Source organism: Juglans microcarpa x Juglans regia, chromosome 4S (genome assembly GCF_004785595.1).
Source record: "Juglans microcarpa x Juglans regia isolate MS1-56 chromosome 4S, Jm3101_v1.0, whole genome shotgun sequence".
NCBI classification, from domain to species: Eukaryota; Viridiplantae; Streptophyta; class Magnoliopsida; order Fagales; family Juglandaceae; genus Juglans; species Juglans microcarpa x Juglans regia.
Genome location: NC_054601.1, coordinates 23,605,734 through 23,628,571, shown reverse-complemented (window position 1 = coordinate 23,628,571; position 22,838 = coordinate 23,605,734). Strand labels below are relative to the sequence as shown.

General features: G+C 37.8%; 1 long non-coding RNA gene across 1 annotated transcript; it reads right to left on the bottom strand.

The window, feature by feature from the left end:
- Positions 1-4,591: 4,591 nt before the first annotated feature.
- LOC121261874 lies at positions 4,592-19,541 on the bottom strand. The gene is made up of 3 exons (XR_005940018.1): positions 19,530-19,541; positions 8,907-8,911; positions 4,592-4,838 (listed from the first exon to the last, which is right to left on the bottom strand). It is a non-coding gene; the product is annotated as an uncharacterized LOC121261874 (long non-coding RNA).
- Between the last annotated feature and the right edge of the window lie 3,297 nt (positions 19,542-22,838).

Genomic DNA, 22,838 nt, shown 5'->3' with positions numbered 1-22,838 from the left:
GATTAGGAATTCTCTTTTCACCTAATCACTTGCTTAATAGATCTATGAATTTTAAAAAACTCAAACCTAGTCTTCTTGTGGCTTGCTTGAGGGTTGTATTTTGTTGGGGAAATCAACACAGCGGAAGGGATAAAAACGGTAATAAAAGAGTACAATCTACGCACTCAGTGACACCAAGAATTTAACGTGGTTCGGCAACTGCCTACATCCACAGAAAAGAGCTTCACTATTAAATAGTGGTACACAAAAAAATATTACAGAGGAGGAGGATCACACTCCACTCAACTCAACTCTCTTCTTTTCTCTCAGAGCTCTCCAGGCTCTCTCTCTTTTCTCTTCTTGGGTGTTGATTGAAGCTCTCGCATGGAGCTTCAATTTATAGGCGACGATTGTGTATGAATGCATTTAATTTTGCATTCATTTGCTGGACGTTGGGGCGTTGAGCGTTGGGGAGATGAGTGCTGAGCAGTCAACAATGACTGCTCAGGGCATGGACTTCAACAATTCTCCCCCTCCATGCCCACTTACTTAGATGCTATCCATCCCAGCTATGTCTCTGCATAGCTCAAGCTTCTCACTTGTAACCACCTTCGTCAGCATGTCCGCTGGATTCTCTTTCGTATGGATCTTCACAAGCTTCAATAGCTGTTGTTCCATCGCTTCACGTATCCAATGATAGCGGATATCAATATGCTTGGTGCGGGAGTGGTACATTGAATTCTTGCTCAAATCTAGAGCACTTTGACTATCACAATGTACCGTGTAGTCTTCTTGACTAACCCCTAGTTCTTGGAGAAAACGCTTCATCCACAACATTTCTTTTCCAGCTTCTGCTACAGCAATGTACTCTGCCTCAGTTGTAGATAAAGCAACACACTTTTGCAATTTGGACTGCCAAGAGACAGCTCCTCCTGCAAAAGTGAAGAGAAATCCCGAAGTAGATTTCCTGCTATCCAGATCTCCTGCCATATCTGAATCTGTATAGCCTTCCAAAACTGGTTTAGCTCCCCCAAAACACAAGCACATCTTAGATGTACCTTTTAGGTACCTGAGAATCCACTTGACTGCTTCCCAATGATCCTTTCCTGGATTTGAAAGGAATCTGCTCACCATGCCTACAGCATGAGCAATATCTGGTCTGGTACAAACCATTGCATACATCAGGCTTCCTACTGCTGAAGAGTAGGGGATTACTTCCATTTCTTCAATCTCTTTCTTTGAAGAAGGACACGAGTTCTTGCTCAACTTGAAGTGGTTAGCAAGTGGAGTATTGACTGGCTTAGCATCTCCCATGTTGAAACGTCTGATGACCCGTTCAACATATTTTTGTTGTGATAGCCACACCCTTTTGACATTCCTATCACGAACAATCTTCATGCCCAAAAGTTGCTGTGCTGGGCCTAAGTCCTTCATGTCAAAGGACTTGGATAGTTCCTTCTTTAGTTTGTTAATCTTGGACCTATCCTCACCAACGATTAACATATCATCAACATAAAGGAGTATGACAAACTTGGCATCCTGGAACCTTCGAACATAGACACACTGATCTGCAACAAGTCTCTTGTAACCATGACTCATCATGAATGAGTCGAACTTCTTGTACCATTGCCTCGGCGCTTGCTTGAGGCCATAGAGACTCTTCTTTAGCTTGCAGACTAAGTGATCTTTCCCTGGAGCTTCAAACCCTTCTGGTTGCTCCATATAGATTTCCTCCTCCAAATCTCCATGGAGAAAGGCTGTCTTCACATCCATCTGTTCGAGTTCCAAATTCAAGCTGGCTACCAATCCGAGTATGACTCGGATTGACATCATTTTCACCACCGGGGAAAATATCTCGTCAAAGTCGATTCCCTTCTTCTGTTGGAATCCTTTGACAACCAATCTGGCCTTGTGCTTTATCAGCTTTCCTTGGCCATTTTTCTTCAGCTTGAACACCCATTTGCTCTTTAGGGCTTTCTTTCCTTCAGGAAGTTTCACCAACTCATAGGTCTGATTTTTCTGCAAAGAACTCATCTCTTCTTGCATTGCCTGCACCCATAGGCTTCTATCAGCATGAGTTTGAACTTCCTGGAAGCTCTCCGGCTCCCCCTCATCAGTAAGCAGAATATAGTCTGATTCCGGATATCTCATCTACGGAATCAATAGGCGGCCTCTTGCCGATCTTCTTGGTTGAGCTTCATCAACCAAAGGAGGTTCATCACCATCTAACCCTTGTGGTGGTACACCAGCTGCTGGTGGAGAGGGTTCTTGCTCCCCCTGCTCAACACCCTGAGCTTCTTCTTCTGCTTCTGGATCTCGATCCTGCATATCCTCATTATCTGTGGCGAACTGTAATGGTGCAGGATGTGTATAGGAACTAAGCTCTACTGACATCGAGGAAGCTTCAGTTCCTATATGCTGGTTTTCATGGAACACAACGTCCCTACTTCTGACAATTCTCTTTGTCACTGGATCCCATAATTTGTATCCGAATTCTTCATCTCCATATCCAACAAAGATACATGGAGTTGACTTGACATCGAGCTTTTGTCTCAGCTCCTTGGATACGTGTGCAAAGGCTTTGCACCCAAACACTCTCAGGTGAGAGTAAGAGACATCTTTTCCAGACCAAACCTTTTCAGGAACTTCAAATTCCAGTGGTGCGGAAGGTGATCTGTTGATCAGGTAACAGGCAGCACGAACAGCTTCACCCCAGAATGGCTTTGGTAACTTAGCCATACTGAGCATGCATCTTGTTCTTTCAATGATGGTCCGATTCATTCTTTCGGCTACACCATTGTGCTGAGGGGTATATGGGACCGTCTTCTCATGTCGAATACCGCGATCAGCGCAGTATGCAGCGAACCTTTTGGAAACATATTCTCCTCCATTGTTCGTTCGCAGGCACTTCAACTTCTTTCCCGTCTCTCTTTCCACTAGGGTGTGGAAATTCTTAAAGTGCTCGAAGACCTGATCCTTTGACTTCAAAACATATACCCAGACCTTTCGTGAAGCATCATCAATGAATGTCACGAAATATCTGTTACCTCCCAATGACTCTTCTTCCATGGGACCACATACATCAGAGTGTACCAGACTCAACAACTCTGATCTTCTCTTCGTAGAGGAATTGAACGAGACTCTGCGTTGTTTGCCAAACAAACAGTACTCACAAGGGTTTAACGCTATTCCTTTGGCAACCTTGATGAGTGCCTTCTTCACAAGCGTATCCAACCCTTTCTCACCCATGTGTCCGAGTCTCTTGTGCCACAGATTCGGTGATGCCTCGTCTTCAGCTGCATTGAGGCTATCAGTATCAATCTTCACATGGGTCTTGTATAACGTACCGCAAATATGTCCTCGGGCGACAACCATGGCACCTTGTGACAGCTTCCAAGTGCCATTGCTGAAGTAGCTGTCATAGCCCTGTCGATCAAGGGCTGTTCCCGAAATCAGGTTGAGCCGAAGGTCAGGAATGTGTCGAACATCTTTCAACACCATGGTACAACCAACGTTGGTTTTTATCTGCACTTCGCCAACTCCCACGATCTTTGAGGAACTAGCGTTTCCCATCCTTACCGTACCAAAGTCTCCTGCTTTGTACATAGTGAAAAATTCACTATGGGAAGTGGCATGGTATGATGCTGCTGTGTCTACCACCCATTCAACATCATGGCTTGCAACGTGCAGACACGTCTCGTCACTGGTGGAGAGTATTGCCACATCTCCCGAAAGAGTGACAAGGGTTTCACCATCTTCTTTCTTCAGCTTACTGCTTTGACCTTGCTCCCTTAAAAACTTGCGGCAGTTTTTCCTTATGTGGCCTTCTTTGCCACAATGGTAACATTTCATGTTACCCGTCTGCTGGTTCCTGCTATTGCTGGACCTTCCACGTGGTTGAGACTTCCCTCTGTTTCTGCCTCCACTTCTCCCTCTATCATCACCTCGAGGCCTTTCTCTATTCTCGGTGACAAGGACATGAGTTTGATTCATGCTTGTCTCTTTTCGTCTGGCCTCCTCATTAAATAGGGCATCCTTAACCATCGTCATGGTAAGTTTGCCATCTGGAGTAGAGTTACTGAGGGAGACCACCAGCGTCTCCCAACTATCTGGTAATGAACTAAGAAGTAGCAGGGCTTGTTCTTCATCGCCAAGATTCAGGTTGACGGATCCGAGCTGGTTAACTAGGTTTTGAAACTCGCTAGTGTGCTCGGCAACAGAGGTGTCGCTCTTCAACTTCAAGTTAACAAGCCGTCTCATCAAGAGGGCCTTGTTTCGAGCAGTCTTAGCTTGATACATATCCTCCAACTTTTTCCAGAGGCTATATGCATCTGTCTCCTGGGCCACGTGGTGAAAAACACTATGGTCAATCCATTGTCTGATCTGACCGATAGTCTTCTTGTGCATCTTTCTCCACACTTGATCCGTAACTTCATCTGGCTTCTTCCCTTCATCTTCCAAAGGGTCAGACAGATCTTTACAGTTCAATAGATCCTCCATCCGAGACCTCCAAAGACTGTAGTTTGAGGCAGTCAGCTTTATCATGGCGTCTGATGCTGAATCCTCCATGGATTTAGACTGATTCTAAATACAAAATGCAAGTATAGGATCTTTGAAATGGAATATCGTAAAACGGACAGCACCGTTGTGTCCGGAACGCTTGATTTTGTTGGAAACGAGTCTTGTTTTGTCAAAATCGGACTCAGATAGCACAAGGAATGAGCAAAAGAACCAAAACAGGAACACTGTCGCGCGTGCAGCACGTGGCGCGACTAACAGCGCGTAGGCGCGTGTTATTCACGCGCCAGAACATCACTGGAGCGCGTGGAACGCGTAGGCGCGTGTATTTCACGCGCTCTCTGGGTCAATGGAACGTCAGGCGCGTGAACTTCACGCGCAAGGGCCTCTCTGGAGCGCGTGCGGCGCGTGCCGAGAGTGGGTCTCACGAGCTCGTGCCTCTCCTGGGCGCGTGTAGCGCGTGTCGAGAGTGGACTCACTCTCCGATCTTCAGACGGCGCGTGGGGGAGCGTGCGCCGTCCTTCTGGCCTCTGGTTTTCACCGTTTTTCTTGTCTCGATGAGACGAACACAGTAGTATGCTCAAATTTAAAAACTGAGCTACACACTAAAAACGAGTTTTCTGAAAAAAAACTCTTCCCAGCAATAGCTCTGATACCACTTGTTGGGGAAATCAACACAGCGGAAGGGATAAAAACGGTAATAAAAGAGTACAATCTACGCACTCAGTGACACAAAGAATTTAACGTGGTTCGGCAACTGCCTACATCCACAGAAAAGAGCTTCACTATTAAATAGTGGTACACAAAAAAATATTACAGAGGAGGAGGATCACACTCCACTCAACTCAACTCTCTTCTTTTCTCTCAGAGCTCTCCAGGCTCTCTCTCTTTTCTCTTCTTGGGTGTTGATTGAAGCTCTCGAATGGAGATTCAATTTATAGGCGACGATTGTGTATGAATGCATTTAATTTTGCATTCATTTGCTGGACGTTGGGGCGTTGAGCGTTGGGGAGATGAGTGCTGAGCAGTCAACAATGACTGCTCAGGGCATGGACTTCAACATATTTTGCACGACTTTTAAATATTTCAGGTTTTCATTATGGTGCCGTGGTTTAACTAGTATTTGAGCAGTCATTCTTTTGTTTATGGGATTAGACATTATCCTCTTAATTCCCCCTATGGTTCTGCTTTTCTTTCTGATGATATGCTTGTGCATGGTTAGGTTGAAAGCTCATTTTGAAGTTAATCTAAGAGACTGAGGTAATGGATTGAAGAAATATAACGGAATTAACTGTCTTTTATCGAAACGGTGTGTTGCAAAATTAGTGAAACGACTCGTTTAGAAAAGTAATGCAGCTACCAGCAGGCAAGAGCAAGAATGGTGTCTTTTTCCAATTGTATTAAACGTTGCGTTTTACTTGTAAATGTAGTATAAAATTGACAAGGAAAAATCTGATTGTAAGCAATTATGTGTACTAATACGAGCACCAATTCAATATAATTGGTCAAAAAATAGATTTTATTAAAAATAATGCTAATTTAAATTTAAAATATGAAGGTAACAACATTAATATGCAGATTAGTACGTAAACTTATTTATACGTAGTAAAACTCAATTGACAAAAGGTAGGAATTGTATTCATCATCCTGAATTCTGAAGCTAGTTGTTTTAGTTAGTGTTGAGGAGTTTAGAGATTACTCGAAAATCTCTTCCAAGAAATTAAAGTGGTTTCTTGGTTCACGTCTTCATTTCTTGATCATTCTTGAAGTTCAACTCCAATTCTTTCTGGGCATTCCTTGTTTTGATTTCAGTAGGCAATAGCAATACTGCTGCAGTTGGTATCAGAGGCTGATCCTCTCATGGCAGACAATACGAGAGCTGCAGCAACCTTGAAAGCACATCAAGAAGATTCTTTGAGGCAGTAGGAAGGAATCTTTAAACAGCTAGAGGAGCACAACTAGGCCTGTGCAAAAAACCCGTTAGATCGAGCAACCCGTCTGACCCGATTAGATATGTCCAACAAAATACGCTTTTGCTTCAGTGTCGGGTTGAACATGATAAATGACAGGGCAGACTGACTCTTAACATTCTTCATGTGTTCAGACTAAAATCCCAAGTGCATCCAACTTCTCTTTTTGCTCTAAAGAAGATTGTGCAGAAACGAAAGTGTAGCCACGACCCACGCTAGGAATATCGAGAAGCTCAGCCTCTCTTTGTTCCGCCGGGGCTTCAACTCCTCCAAATGGTGCTTCTATCTTTCTCTTTCCCCTTTTGCTTTTTTTTTTTTTTTGGCTTTATTTCCCTGTTGGTCGCACTCTTTTTGTTTGGCTATTATAGATAGATGACAAAAAAAAGGTGAAAAGATTGGGAAGAACATAGATCCATTTCTGAAAATTAAAGAAGCTTTTATGATGGGAAGTTTGAAATCGTGAAAAGTAAATACCAAAAATGGAAGATTCAGAAAGATCGCGTGAGGACTTTGCGTGACTAAAGTAACTGAAACAACCAACCCAAATCTGCTAAGTGAATTAAATGCTTTCTCTGCACTGAACCTTTCTTTTTCTTAATACTTTTCTTAATAAATAAATGAGTTTGAGCTTTTCTGTTTTGCACGTCCTTCTTGATTTCTCTCATCTTCTCACATTTTTTGGCCATGGTTTTGCAGTACTTTTCTTTAGAGTTGTGCAAAATTTTAAAAATTTTGACTTCGTCGGACATTCGCTCTGATTTCGATTTCGACGGAGTTGGAATGTGCGGAAATCAGAGTCGGAGTTCAGAGTAACTCCGAATAGGGAGTCAGCGTCGGAGCTTCTTGGAGCTCCGAACTCTGACTCCGTTTTTTTTTTTTTTTTAAATATTAAACAACGCTGTTCCACTTAATGTGGAACAACATCGTTTCATCACACGGGGGGTCCAAAACGTAAGACCCCCTTTCCTTCTTCCTCCTTCCTTCTCTCTCAAGTCTCACATCTGAACCAGTGAAACTCGACCTCGCCACCGTGTTCCGACTTCCCTCTCTATTGCCGCCGTTCCTATTTGCTCCTCCGTAGTGTGTGACTTCAATCCGAACTTCAGTCTACGGTGAGAGTATTTTATGTACACATCTGTTCCGTTACTCATAGCATGCACGTCTGAGTAATTTGTTGTGATTGTTGTGAATTGGTTTTGTAAATTTATAGTAAGGAAATGTGTTTGATCAAATGTGTAATGTGTTTGTAAGTTGTGTTGTATACATGCAATGTGTTTGATAAAATGTGTAAGAGATGTTACTCCTTCAAAAATCAAGAGGCTTAAAGCTATGGATGGATTGGCATGAGAATCAATTATTGAAACATCAAAGTGGAGAGTTTCCTTCGTCACAGTATAACATTTTTTTTCTTTTCACATTAAAGCTTTAGATTGCTCAGACTTGCGTTACAACTCTCTGCAGATTGGTGCTCTCTCTGCAGATTGGTCCTCTGATCTTATCATGATGCATTAGTTGGGTGCAACTCCTATCTCTTTTTTATGGGTTCTATTCTAATTTGTATAATTCTTTCTTAGACGAACGTGATCATGTTCAAACTCAAAGAGATGTAAGAGAATAATCTAATAATTTGAAATAAGCTGCAATCAATAATAAACATTATCCAGTTCAGACATTTCTCTCTGTACACGTATTTCCATTTACTTCATGTGCAGCATGACACACGGCACATATATTCATTGGTTTTATTTCCAACCCTTTTGTCTTTCTTTTAATCGCTCTAGCTAGCAGCTTGCAATTGGGACATTATTAATTTGGCACATTCATCCTAGTACTGCCCAAGGACATGTTTATTTATTCTCGCCAGATCATGACCATGTATATATATATGATAATCACTTCGTTAATTTGCCCACACCTTTGCTCCGCCAACACGGTCTCATTTGTTTTCACATTCTATACGAATCTCATTGGTCTGCCACATCCTTTGCGTTAGTAACTCAAATGCATCCTTAAAAAAAAAATCCCTCAAAAATGGAAAGGGAGGGTGTCCCATTCCAGAGAGAGCAGACGTTCCAGCAACTTCCAATTCTATATATTAGAAAAGAATAGAATTAAGATTACATTTAGATACTGAGATCTCAAATGATTAAATTAGGGGCTCAAAAAACTTGTTTAAATTAGTAATGTTTTGGAACACTTTATGATACAATAATACATGTCCTATTATCTCATGTTTAAAGATCACAGTGCTTGCTTTGTAATTCTTTTATCTTTTTAAACTAATTTTTTGCTTCTAATTTATTTTTAATATAGCCTAGTTATTTTTTAAACTAATTTTTTACTTCTAACTTATTTTTTCAGCTTCTTTGATTGTGATATGGATCCTAGACCTAGTGGAGATGATCGTCCACAAGGGGATGTGACGGATGCTAATGCTACAACTCCTACACCGGTAGGTACTTCCACCCCTAGAGCTACTGACCCATCCGTATAGGGTCAGTATCCTTAGGTGATACTGACCCATCCGTAAGGGTTAGAGGCCATCGTATTATGCAGCAGTATCATCAACTCATGTCAACAAGGAATATTATGTAGTGTACATCTTAGGTTGAACGATATTTTATAGAAACTGTCGAGACACCTAGTGATGTATTATAGTTATTAACTTGGTAGAAGTTTAATTCTACCAAGTATCCAGTCCTTTCCCGTGTAGTCCGAGATGTGCTAACCATTCCTGTCACTACGGTTGCCTCAGAGTCGGTATTTAGCACTGGAGGTCACATGTTGGATGCTTATTGGAGTTCATTGTCACCGTCAACCTTGGAGGCCCTTGTTTGCATACAGAATTGGATAAATGAAACGCTCATTAGACTAGATACCTTTGGCGTTGATGCCGAGAGCTATAGGCTTGAATCGAGTACGTTTATATGCTTTTAAATAATTATTTAATTCTTTTTAATGTTTCTAACTTATACTTTTTATAATTTTATATATAGACCTAATTGTGAACCCTATCATAATTGTCGATGACTGAGAGTTTGAGACGGACGCCCCTTGAGAGTTGGGATGAAGTTGAGAGAACCCCATTTTTTGATAAGAATCAAATTCTACTTTTACCGTGTTCAATTTTTTATTATCAATTTTTTTCATTTATTAATCGCAACTTTCTATCTTCATTTCAAGCATGACCAATGGATCATTGAGATTTGAGTGAAATCCGTGTTTAATATTTATGTAGTTATCTTTTAAGGCTAAGTCAATGTTGTTATTATGTTATAAATGGAATTTTTATAACTTATGGTTACATTATACATGTTATTTAGTTTTTAAACTATTGTATTTAAGCTTTTTTTTTTTTTTTTATCTTTTTAGTATTTTTTTTTTTTACAGGTTTGGACTTGGGCTTTGGTGATCATTTTTAAGAATTTATGTAGTTATATTTACCTAGTTACATTACATTGTGCTCGATCCGAGCAAAGACTGAAATAAGGACCCACCACATGATACTCTTATTAGTCTTATATTTATTTTTAGATTAAGTCGTAAACACACCTACCTTTATTAATAGTGTTATGTAATGTAATAGATCAAATTAGTTTTTGCATATAATTTATTTAACAAAAGAAATTGACCACATTATTATATTAATATATTTGGAGACAATATTATAGGGTTGATGTTGGTTGATATTATATCATTTATCATGTCAATTAGAGATCGAACCTAATCAGACCCCCAAAAATACAAATTAATTAGAGAGTAAAAATACAAAAAACATGGGTCCTAAGATGCCTTAAATTGATTGATTGCTCTCTCTGTACTCTAATATATTATGTAATATAAATGTAGCAGTAGGACACTAGGACCACTTAAATTCAATTATGAAGATTTCGATGGGAATCTACCAACCCTTTTGTTGAACCCATATTCATGGACACAGGTATGCAGTATGTATGTCATCATCTCCCCAAAAGTCAATGTTTAACATTTAATTACTTATATATATATATATATATATATATATTTTAGCCCAATAGACGGTCGGAGCTCCAAACGATAGGAGGTCAGAGTCCGATTCCATTTAGAGTTGGAGTCGAAGCAAAAATTTCACTTCAACTCCTGTTGGAGCTTGGAAACGGCAATTTCGACTCCGTCGGAGTTGGAGCTCAGCCTTACTTTTCTTAATAAATAAATGGTTTTGCAGTACTGGTCTCAGATTTCTCAGTAAGGAAGAAAGAACGACAACAATCATTGGACAACAAAAGTTAATGGCTTGAAAGCAAGACAACCCAAAATTGCAAAGAGGAGATTTTGGGAGCTTATAAAGAAGAGCAACAGAGTGAATGAAGAAATTCAGGAGCTTTGACTTGTAAAATAAGACATTCAACAACAGAGTTCTTCACCACCTCCCTCCTCTGCCATTTCTCACGTTCAAAATCTCTTCTCTTCCCCCAAAAACTCAAAAGTGACTAGCAACAGAGTGATTTAGATATCTTTTTAGTCCTTTTTTGTTTGTCTAAGCTCTAATTAGTTAGAGTGTAGTGATGTTGTGTGAATGCTAAGCGGATTCGTTTTTCGACCTGACCTGACTTTTACGGGTTAGGATTTTTTGGACATGGTATGCAGACAGGTCAAGTCGGGGCCAAAACCAGTACGAGTTGGATGGTTTGCAGGCCTAAGCACAACCACCTACACGTACAAGAAAATAATAGATCGTAAAAAGCATTAAAACACGACACATAATTAGTCCCCACTTCTAGTCCCCATCTTTCAACCTCAACCCCTCCAACCCTTTATGAATCTCATCTCACGACAGGCATGCATGCCCAACTTATGGCACATGTTTATGAAGTGGGCCGGCATAGCTTCACCAAGAATTCTGAATTGCCCTATCTGGCCAAGATTTGTACCTTATGGCACATGCATGTTTATAATGGCTCAAGGTTCTGTGGCAACCCTTAGCCACGACGGAGATATATATTAGGTAGACCTCCTCACTTTTTTAAAGGTTTTGTACCTTATGCCACATGCATGTTTATCATGGCTCAAGGTTCTGTGGACCTCACTTTTTTGAAGGTTTTGTACCTTATGCCACATGCATGTTTATCATGGCTCAAGGTTCTGTGGTAACTCTTAACCACGATGGAGAGATATATTAGGTGGACCTCACTTTTTTGAAGGTTTTGTACCTTATGGCACATGCATGTTTATCATGGCTCAAGGTTCTGTGGCAACCCTTAGCCACGACGGAGATATATATTAGGTAGACCTCACTTTTTTAAAGGTTTTGTACCTTATGCCACATGCATGTTTATCATGGCTCAAGGTTCTGTGGACCTCACTTTTTTGAAGGTTTTGTACCTTATGCCACATGCATGTTTATCATGGCTCAAGGTTCTGTGGTAACTCTTAACCACGATGGAGAGATATATTAGGTGGACCTCACTTTTTTGAAGGTTTTGTACCTTATGGCACATGCATGTTTATCATGGCTCAAGGTTCTGTGGCAACCCTTAGCCACGACGGAGATATAATATATTAGGTGGACCTCACTTTTTTGAAGGTTTTGTACCGTATGGCATATGCATGTCTATCATGGCTCAAGGTTCTGTGGCAACCTTTAGCCACAACGAAGATATATATTAGGTGGACCTTAATTTTTTTTAAAAAGAATGTGTTGAATTTGTACACTTTAAAACTGTATATAATAATACTTTTAAATTATATTTGAGATGAGAAATGATCTGGGACTTATATAAAAAAATTATTTTTTTAATAGTAGATCCTATTTTTTTTAAAGAGAGTAGTGAGTGTGATTTGCACACTCTACACTACAACAGAAATGGTCTTTTGGGACGAAAATTTTCCTCCCAAAAGACCCCAATTTCATCCCAAAAAAGTTTTTGGGATGAAAAAAATTCGTCCCAAGGTCGTTCCAACATCACTGTGCCAAAAGGTATTTTGAGACGAAAATCAACATTTCGTCCCAAAAAATATCTTTTGGGACGAAATTGAAAGAAACCGTTCGAACGGTAATTTCTTTTTGTCACGGTTGAAATTCGTCCTAGAATATCGTTCAAATGGAAACAATTTTAAGTTCGAACAGTAGTGACGTGTTTGAACGATTGCGAAATATGTTCGAACAAACATGAAGTCGTTCGAACGGTATGAATTTATCTTTGTGTTTGAACGTTAAATAGTCTGGTCGAACGGTATAGGTTATGTTCGAACACAACTGAAATAAATGACGTTCGAACGTTGTGTGATCGTTCAAACTCTACGAACATAAATTTCGTTCGAACATTATGTTAACGTTCGAACGCTATTGTCGTTCGAACATAGAGTTCAAACGTTTTATATTCGTTCGAACGAAATCTCTTCAATTTAAAATAGAAAACCAAATAGATATTCATAATATTTGAAAAAATACATTAGAAACTGTTTAACACTCACAAAAGTGTTATAATAAGCGCAAACTAAATAAATAACAGTCGAGACGGGCATTGTTCGTACATAAATAGATAATCTCAAAATCTGTATGTAAAAAGCCATCAGTTGCTTGGAGGCTTGTACTTTGCATAAGCTGCTGCAATTGGAGTTGCATCTGTCTTCTGAACTCTTATTGTTGTTCTTCATGTTGTTTGAGGCGCATCTACATATCTGCTTGTTTTGCCAATTGAGCCTCTAACTCATGCTGCCTTGCAGTCAATTCTTCGATTCTGGAATTCGCATTCTCTAGCGCTATAGAAGTTATAGATGCATTCCCAGAAGAACAAGAAGAGGGACCAGGCTTTAAACAGAGACCCAAACCCCTCAAATATCCTGAACGTTGACCCAGGACTTGTGTAAAAATATCAATATCACTTGTTGATGAATTTTGATTTGACGCAGATTCAGCACGTAGGGCAACCATTTTATCCTAGACATATATAAGATAAAGAATTAATATCGTCATAAATATTCTAATATATTTAATTAACACAGGTTATAATACTTACATAATTTTCACGGGCATCAGGATGAGTCCACTCTCCATTACAATCAGTGTGCGATGCAACATATAATTTTGTCAGATCATAATTAGTATCTGAATCTTACTACAATAAATGTGTTAAGATATAAAGTCATTATGATTCATCCAAATAATTAACTATATCCAATAAAAAAAATAGCAATACCAATTTCTTAGAAAGGCGATGGAAAGATCTTGAGCCTGCATGATGATTAATCTTCAATTTTGATCTATTTGTTTTGTTTATAGAACTTCACTCCTGCAAAGAAATTGAAAATATTATGAAGCGAAATGACAAATAGGACAAGTAAAATAATTAAATTTAATTATACCTGATATGATGGATCCTCAAACATGTCACAAAATTTTTCCCACTCAGAAAGTCGGACATCCTGAAAAGGATGTTGGTATGCATCTTCCTTCTTCTCAAACTTATTATAATGCTCATGACACCTCGCCTTATATTTGCGAAATGCATTACCCATAAGCTCTTCCACAGTTTTACGCTCCTCTCTCCGACCAAAATTTAATTCAAAATCATCATTGAAAAAAATAGTCACAAACACATTATCATTTATAATATTCTAAATCTAAGTAAAATATAGAAATTTATTCTACTAAATCAATGTTTTAAACATTACCAAACAACGTTTCTTGATAAGCTCTTTAACATCTTGGGGGACTTTCTTCCATGAAGTCATTGCCAAAGGTGCGTAAGTTCGTGTAAAAGCACCCACATTCGATGCAAGCCAAGCTGCTGGTTGTCCTTCGCCCTCGATATGTTCGTCAGGAATGTTAACCTTGATCTTACCCACCTTCCGATATTTTTCCAACGTCACCCCTCTAGTGGTGCCTCGACCTTGACGAGATTGTACTGTAGACTCTATAAAAAATAACATTGTAATCAATTTCATTTATATGTCTATTATAGGACCTTAATTAATAACTTTTATGAGTATTTGATTTTTACCTTATTCTGTAGAGTCAATCTCTAATGGTGAGTCTGAAGGAGAGCTAGGAACAGGTGGAGATGGGTTGCGAACTTCCTTCCTCTTTGGCGGCATAATTTCAAACTACTGATACATTCAATAAGTAAATTATTTGTCATCAAGTGTAATGTTAACACATAATTGGTCAATCATAATCTGTATCAGTTTCATTTGACAATTCGCTCCCATCATCTGTAGATACTTCAGATGATTCAACATTTTCTTCAACTATCGCATCAACAATTTCAGCCTCAATATCTTCTCTATTTAATGGAATCATCTCATACTGGCTCAAATCCACAAACAAATTTAAAGCGGGTTGACTCTCTTGGTATGCTTCTTGAGTAGATGAGTCATATTCTTCTTCATCTTGTCATTCCGCCTGAGGGATAACATCATATATATTTCTTGGAGAATATTTTTGTACTACTCGCCATTGATTTCCTAACTTCGGGTCATCTAAGTATAATACTTGAGATGCTTGAGAAGCCAAAATAAAAGGATCATCTTCATACCATTTTTTTGATGTATTAACACTCAAAAAATATTCATCATCACAGACTCCAGTACGAGGATTGCTTAAATCCCACCAATCACACTTAAACAGATACACCGCAATCTCTCCCAAATATTTCATTCCAATTATATCGACAATAACCCCATAGAAATCAATATTTTCTCCATCATGACTTCCTTCGACTAGGACACCACTATTTTAGATTTTCCTATAACAATCTCGATCCATTGTGTGATACCTACTTCCCCGAGAAATACATGCAGAATATCGAGCAGCGCGTCTCGATGGGCCACGCGCCAATGCATACAATTCATCCGATATATCATTTGGATTATTCGCATGCATTTGTACAACCTACATATTGAGTAAAGCATATACTATATCAAAATTGAAATTAATATTTTTTCATTGGTTATTGAGTAACGCATATATAATGTCATTACTCGTTCTTCAAACCATCTCGGGAACTCCTCTTCATGTTTCTGGTTTATATGATTTACTCCCAGTTCCTTGAGCACGTTAATATGATCATTGAAATTGATGATTACCACAAATTTTTTATATTATTAGACTTTTTTAAAAGTAAATGAGGGAATTTAAATTAAGAAAAAGTTAAAACTTACTTCAAGTAGTTCTCTATCTCAGGGCAATTGTTCAGCACGTACCACTGAGCTTTCTCGAACTCTCTTCCACACAAGTCATAACCATGCACTGCACCAATTGGACGAACTTGTTGGGAAAACACAGAAAACACATTCCGTTGTCTTGCTCGGTCAACGTCAAAATTTCTTTCTGGCTGATTAAACCGAGTGTCAACTCCGTGGAAATATTTGGAACAGAAGGTATGCCACTCATCGTCAATATATGCTTCTGCAATTGATCCTTCTGGACGGGCTTTGTTACCCACTGTACGTTTCAACTTTCCAAGAAATCGGTCGATGGGATACATCCATCTATATTGAACTGGTCCTGCAAGCCGAGCCTCACGTGGCAAATGAACGGCTAGGTGAACCATGACGTCGAAGAATGATAGTGGGTAAATACTTTCTAGCTTACACAATATTATGGAAATTTCTCGTTCCATTCGATCCAAAGCTTCTACATTCAACGTCCTAGCACATAAGTCTTTAAAAAATGCACCCAACTCAGTCAAAGCCACGCGCACATCTCTGGTCAAGTACCCACGGACACCAATAGGCAAGATACGCTGTAAGAAAACATGACAATCATGACTTTTTAATCCAGTTATTTTCCAATCATTTCTTCTCACACATCTTGTTAGATTCGAGGCATAACCGTCCGGTAATTTTATCTTCATTAGCCACTCACAAAATGTAACCCTTTCATTCCTTGACAATGTATACCACCCAATCGGCATGTAGACAGATGAACCATTTTCTTGCAATTACATTTCCCGTCTTATTCCCAACCGCTTCAAATCCTTCCTTGAGTTTATTGTATCCTTTGTTTTTCCTTCAATTGACATCAATATTCCTAATACGGATTTGCATATATTTTTTTCAATATGCATAACATCAAGGCTATGCCGCAATTTTAACTTCGACCAATACGGGAGTTCGAAAAATATACTCTTCGTTGTCCAATTCAACTCATTCGTAGCTCGTTTTCTCTTTCGTTATTTTTTATCAAATTCATTACATCCAACATCTATAAATTGTGCAAGTACATCTTCGCCAGACAAATATGGTAGAGGTTGGCCCCATTCAACAGTTCCATCAAACATTCTAGAATTTCCACGCCATCTATGGTCACCAGGTAAAAATCGACGATGACCTATGAAACATAATTTCCTCCCGTACGTAAGCCATTCAGATTTGGTATATTTGTTACAAGTTGGACATGCCATTTTTCCCTTAATACTCCAACCTGACAAATTTCCATAAGCGGGAAAATCATTTATTGTCTACAACACTACAACATGCATCTTGAACGACTTGCCTGTTGACGAATCAAATGTGACAACCCCATTCTCCCACAAATCTTTCAATTCTGCAATCAATGGCTGTAAGTGTATGTCTATATCATTGGTGATCTCGGACCTGGGATGAGCAAACTCATCATGAAATATGGATCTTTCATACACTTCCACGGTGGTAGATTATACGGCATAAGTACAACTGGCCAAGTACTATGACTAGTACTCATGTTTCCAAACGGATTAAATCCATCTGTTGCCAACCCAAGTCTTACATTACGCGGTTCTTCAGCAAACCATGGGTGTTCCTGATCAAATTCCTTCCACACCTGGGAGTCAGCAGGATGTAACAAAATATCATCGTTCCTTACTCTGTCTGATGAGTGCCATGTCATGTCTACAGCCGTTGCGCATGACATAAATAATCGTTGTAATCTAGCTATCAATGAAAAGTGGCGTACGACCTTTTGCGGAACATTTGTCTTATCCGATGTCCATCTTGACTCGTGACATATAGGACACTCGTTCAACTGCTCATTCTCTCGCCAAAATAATATGCAGTCATTCTTAAATGCATGTATTACATTGTAATCAAATCCGAGTCCTCGTTTCAACTTTTTTGCTTCATAGAAGTTACGAGGTAATGTATTGTCTGTCGGCAGTGCCTCTTTAAACAGCTCAAGTAACATATTGACTGCCTTAATAGATAATCGACACATTGATTTTATGTTAAGCAATCTTACAGTAAATGAAAACTTACTGTGTCTTCTGCATCCTGGATATAGCTCACGCTGTGAATCATTCCACAAGCGTGCAAAGGTGTTATGGCCCCCATCATTTGAGCTTGATGTGTCCGTGTCACCTTCATCCATAAACATTCCCACACCGATGTCACCTAACATTTGCTCCATATCCTCATCGTATTCATCTCCAACAATCTCTGATTGTACATCTTCATCGATCTCTTCTTCTTCATGTGGAGCCTCAAATGAAGTTGGATATGGTTCGCCATGTAAAACCCAATCAGTATAACCCTTATCAATACATTTGACAAACAGATACTCTCTCACCAAGTCTATCTTATGAGAATACAAATTCCTGCATTCTCTGCATGGGCATCTGATACGCCCATCACTATCACATGTACCCAATGCAAACTCCAAGAATTTCTTAACACCTTCAGCATATACATTGTAATTCTGACTCAATCGATCGCTAACTCTCATCCAACTCTTATCCATGCCGACTATATTCATTACAAACAATCACATGTGCATCAGCAAATAACCATGTATCATGTACCAATCAATGAGTATGCCACCTTTCACCAGATAGTTGGTCCTATCCCGTTCAGGATTATAAGATCATAGTCGCCAACCTATGATCTATTATATGTCACGTCCAACAAAATTTCGGCAGCATCTCCCCATAGTTCTCTAAATATGCTCGTTTGGTTGTGTGCACTGACGATTAACACGTCGTTGCACCATCACCGAAACTGTATATCCGGAAAAAATTGGATGAATCTACCAAAATCGTAATGTTGGACGACAACAGATATAGTTCTATAGTTTGCGAGAATGATCTTACAATCCCAAACTGTCTACTCTGGATAATTCAAGAGTTATCAATCAAGCATTTATCAGGATTGATAACTCTCGAACGGGTTTAAGGTTTATTTTGATGAACAAACAATGCAAGATATGTTAACATATGTCAAATAATAACAACATATTATTTATACAACAATACAACAAAAACATAATTAGTAGGTATTATTTCAAGATTTATTCCAAATTTTAATTTAAATATTAGTTTTAATAATTTAGAATTAAGTATTTAAGTATTATTAAATCTTAACTATTTGTATTTTAATTTAAAGATTTAGTAGTATTTTAATTTATAAACTTCATTTTATTAATTTAGAATTAAGTATTTAAGTATTATTAAATATTAACTATTTGTATTTTAATTTAAAGATTTAGTAGTATTTTAATTTACAAACTTCATTTTATTAATTTAGAATTAAGTATTTAAGTATTATTAAATCTTAACTATTTGTATTTTAATTTAAAGATTTAATAGTATTTTGATTTAAATATTAATTTTATTAATTTAGAATTAACTATTTAAATGATATTAAATCCTAATTATTTGTATTTTAATTTAAATATTTAGTAGTACATATAATTTACAACTATCCGGAAATATATATATTCTAAATGTAAATACATTGATGTAATGTTTACGTTCGAACGATTCTAACCTATGTTCGAACATAATGAATACGTTCGAACGGTAATCCTAAACCGTTCGAACGTATTCATTCTAGTTTTCAATCGTCTTCAACAACGCCGAAAACCCCATTAATCACAAACTCACAGCAACACAAACAACAATATCAAAGCATACAAATTTCTAACATTGCAAAATATTAAGTTCAAACCATACATGAGAATATAAAAGGTATACCTGAATTTTTGGAGATGAAAAGGGAAGGAGATGATGATATGCCGTGTGAATAAGCTCCACTACAAGTAGTAATCCGAGAATAATTGAGTGAGATGGAAATTTTTTTGAGTTTGGGGGCTAGTTTGAGGAAGAATACCTCTGGTACGCGAAGGGGGTAAACTTCGGGCGACACTGAGAGGGCGCGCGGGAGGAGAGCGACAATATTGTGAGGTTCTGTCGTGTTTTTGCAGAAGATTTCATGTTCAAACGATTATTTACTAACCGTTCGAAAGTGAAAATATTTAGCGGGAGAAAATTCCCTCCTAGATTTTCACGTTCGAACGTATAAATAATATGTTCGAACGTTATTGAATCATTCCCGCTCGAAAATTATCCGTTCAAACTTTTATTTTTAACTGTTCGAACGGTATTGTAAATGTTTATTAATATTTTTTTTTCATTATACCTTTGAATAAAAGAACAACATTAATATATATAGACATATTAGATGATACTATAGTTTAATTAGCGGGATATGTTCCCACCACTGCAATAATCCGTTCGAACTATTTATAATTACGTTCGAACGGTAGTCCATCAGTCTTTAATTGGCGGGATGTTTTCCCACCATAGCAATAATCCGTTCAAATATTATTTTATATGTTCAAACGCCAAATATGTGTTCGAACGGTTTACGAGTGCCGTTCGAACACATCACCTTTATGTTTAAATATAATTTTTTTCATCATTAAATGAAAAGTACTATAAGATCATATTTATTAGTTATATATACTATCATATATATAGTAATCTATACTAAATATCTTCTGATATAGTATAGTATACTAGAGTATACTATAAACATGTAAGATGATATCTATTAATAATATATACTATGATATATATTAGTAATATATACTATAATATATATTATACTATACTAAATTAGTATAAAGGAAAATATATTAGTAATGATTACGGTATGATATATAATAATCTATACTATATATGATATATATCGCATCATATATATTATCCTATATTAAAGTATAGTGAAAAATATTATATCATATGTATTAGTAATATATTCGGAGAACATATATATAGCCTCAAATATACTAAGGCCACATAATAAATTAGAAAGAAATTATAGGATAATAGTATATTAGTAATCTATACTCTATATATATATGCTGTATAGTATCATATATAACTTATATAGTAAAGTATAATGGAATATATATTATGATATATATTAGTTAAATATAAACTCATACCATATAGTTTTATATGCTATCATATATATATATATATATATATATATATATATATTACAACCTCATATATAACACTTTGATGGTAAAGTATTATGATATATTACTATTATACTATAAAAAAATACATATAAGTTATTATGTTTTCATTTAAAGTATTCTACTATCATAATATATATTATAATATATTATAATATTACATATATATTACAGTATATATAATCTACTATAATAGTATATATATTATATTAATTTATAGCATTATAAATATAATATACATTTAATATAATTTTTACTAAACTTAAAACAAATTACGTTCGAACGTAAAATATTCACGGTCGAACGGTTTTATATTACCGTTCGAACGTAAAATATTAGTTTTTATATTACCGTTTGAACGTTAATATTTAACGTTCGAACGGTTATGCACATATAAGTTATCGCGGGCAGAGATTTCTCTCACGCCGCTGTCCCACCGTTTGAAAAAGTGAGAAAATGTTTGAACGCACTACAATCGCCGCCGTCTGCCGCCTGAATCAGTACCTACGTCAAACACTCTTCCTCCCAAGTGAAGGTATGCATTTTCAAACTCATTTTACCGTTTATTTTATAATTTTATGGATTTATTCGTTTTTGTTTTTAAAAAATTAAATTTTTTCATCAATAGTCACCGTAGAACATCATAAATCTACCGTAGAATGTTTAGAAATGAAGAGTACTACATATTTTGTTGAAAAAACCACGGAATCGATGCTATTTTAGGTGTTTCATGGCCGCTGAGTTGACTCAGCCATGGTCGAGTTAGATCTGGTTCCCATTCGAACGCGTTCGAACTATTTAACCCTTACGTTCGAACCATATATTAAGCGTTCGAACGGTGTTCAGTTTCCGTTCGACCATATATTATATTCGTTCGAACGCTTTATATTAAATTCGAACTATTTTGTTTATATTAGATTATGAAATTGTTTTAATCGTTTTATTGAATTATTCTATCAATTAATTTATTAAAGTAGATAATTTTGTAAATCTTTTCGTCGTAATTAGATTTTATCACTAATGTTGAATATATATTTTATTTTTAAAATTTCAGGTTCATAATAATGTCTTACCGGGGCCGTAAACATGGTAGATCAGGAGAACCTTCCATCCAAACAGTTCGAGAGAGAACTGTTTTACTTGAGCGAGAGGTAAAACTGTCTGATTTTGTAGCTCTTATATGGGAGAGTCATTCCCTCCCATCAGTATTCCATGATCGTGGTTGGGCACCAATCTTAGATCAACGAGAAGAAGGAATGGAGCTCGTTTCCTTCATTGATATCGTTACTGAATTCTATAAAGAGCTCGGTGCTGCCAGCCCAGACGATGGAGGGGCATACAGGATCTGTGTCCAAGGAGCTCCTATTATATTTTCAGCAGAAGGACTCGCTGCATATCTGGGTATTCCTAGGCTTCTTGATGCCTATCCAAACCTGCCGCCTAGAGAGTCTGATCCTTCAAGTGATGCAGCTATGTCTCAGGACAAGGGACCAGATTACACAGATGAGATCGATACACTTGCTGATCATGAGGTCAGGGACTTGATTGTTGGTCCAGATGCTCCAGTGTACGATGGGACGAAGAGTATTAGGCAGACAGATTTATCTTCTTTTTTCAAGATTATGAATTTGATCATTGCCAACAATATTGACCCACGGCAGCACAAGACCGAGGTCGGCATGGATCGAGCGAGATTTATGATACGGGTCGCTCGTGGCATCCTGATCGACCTCGTTGGTTATATATTTGAGAGGATCCGATCAGAGGCACGGTTCATTACGACAGATATACTGCCATTTGGGATCCTTATCACTCATTTTTTGCTACATGCCGGGGTCGTGTCCGAACCTGCCGAGCGTTCCCGATTTCCGATGGCACCGATCAACAGCACCACCCTGTCACAGAGCACGGGACACTCGAGATTTCGTTTTCGTGTGGCTGTTCCTGACAGGGCTGAGATTCAGAGAGATGCACAGTCGGGAGATACTGGAGTATCGGCTGGTGAGACATTTACACAGGCTGAGGCATCACGCACATCTATTCGCGAGGAGATGGCTGACATATTGCGTGCTGAGCTCGGCGTACACACATCAGCAGTGATTGATGCAGTGCATACTGCAGTGCATACTGTCATGTTTGAGTTGCGTACAGAG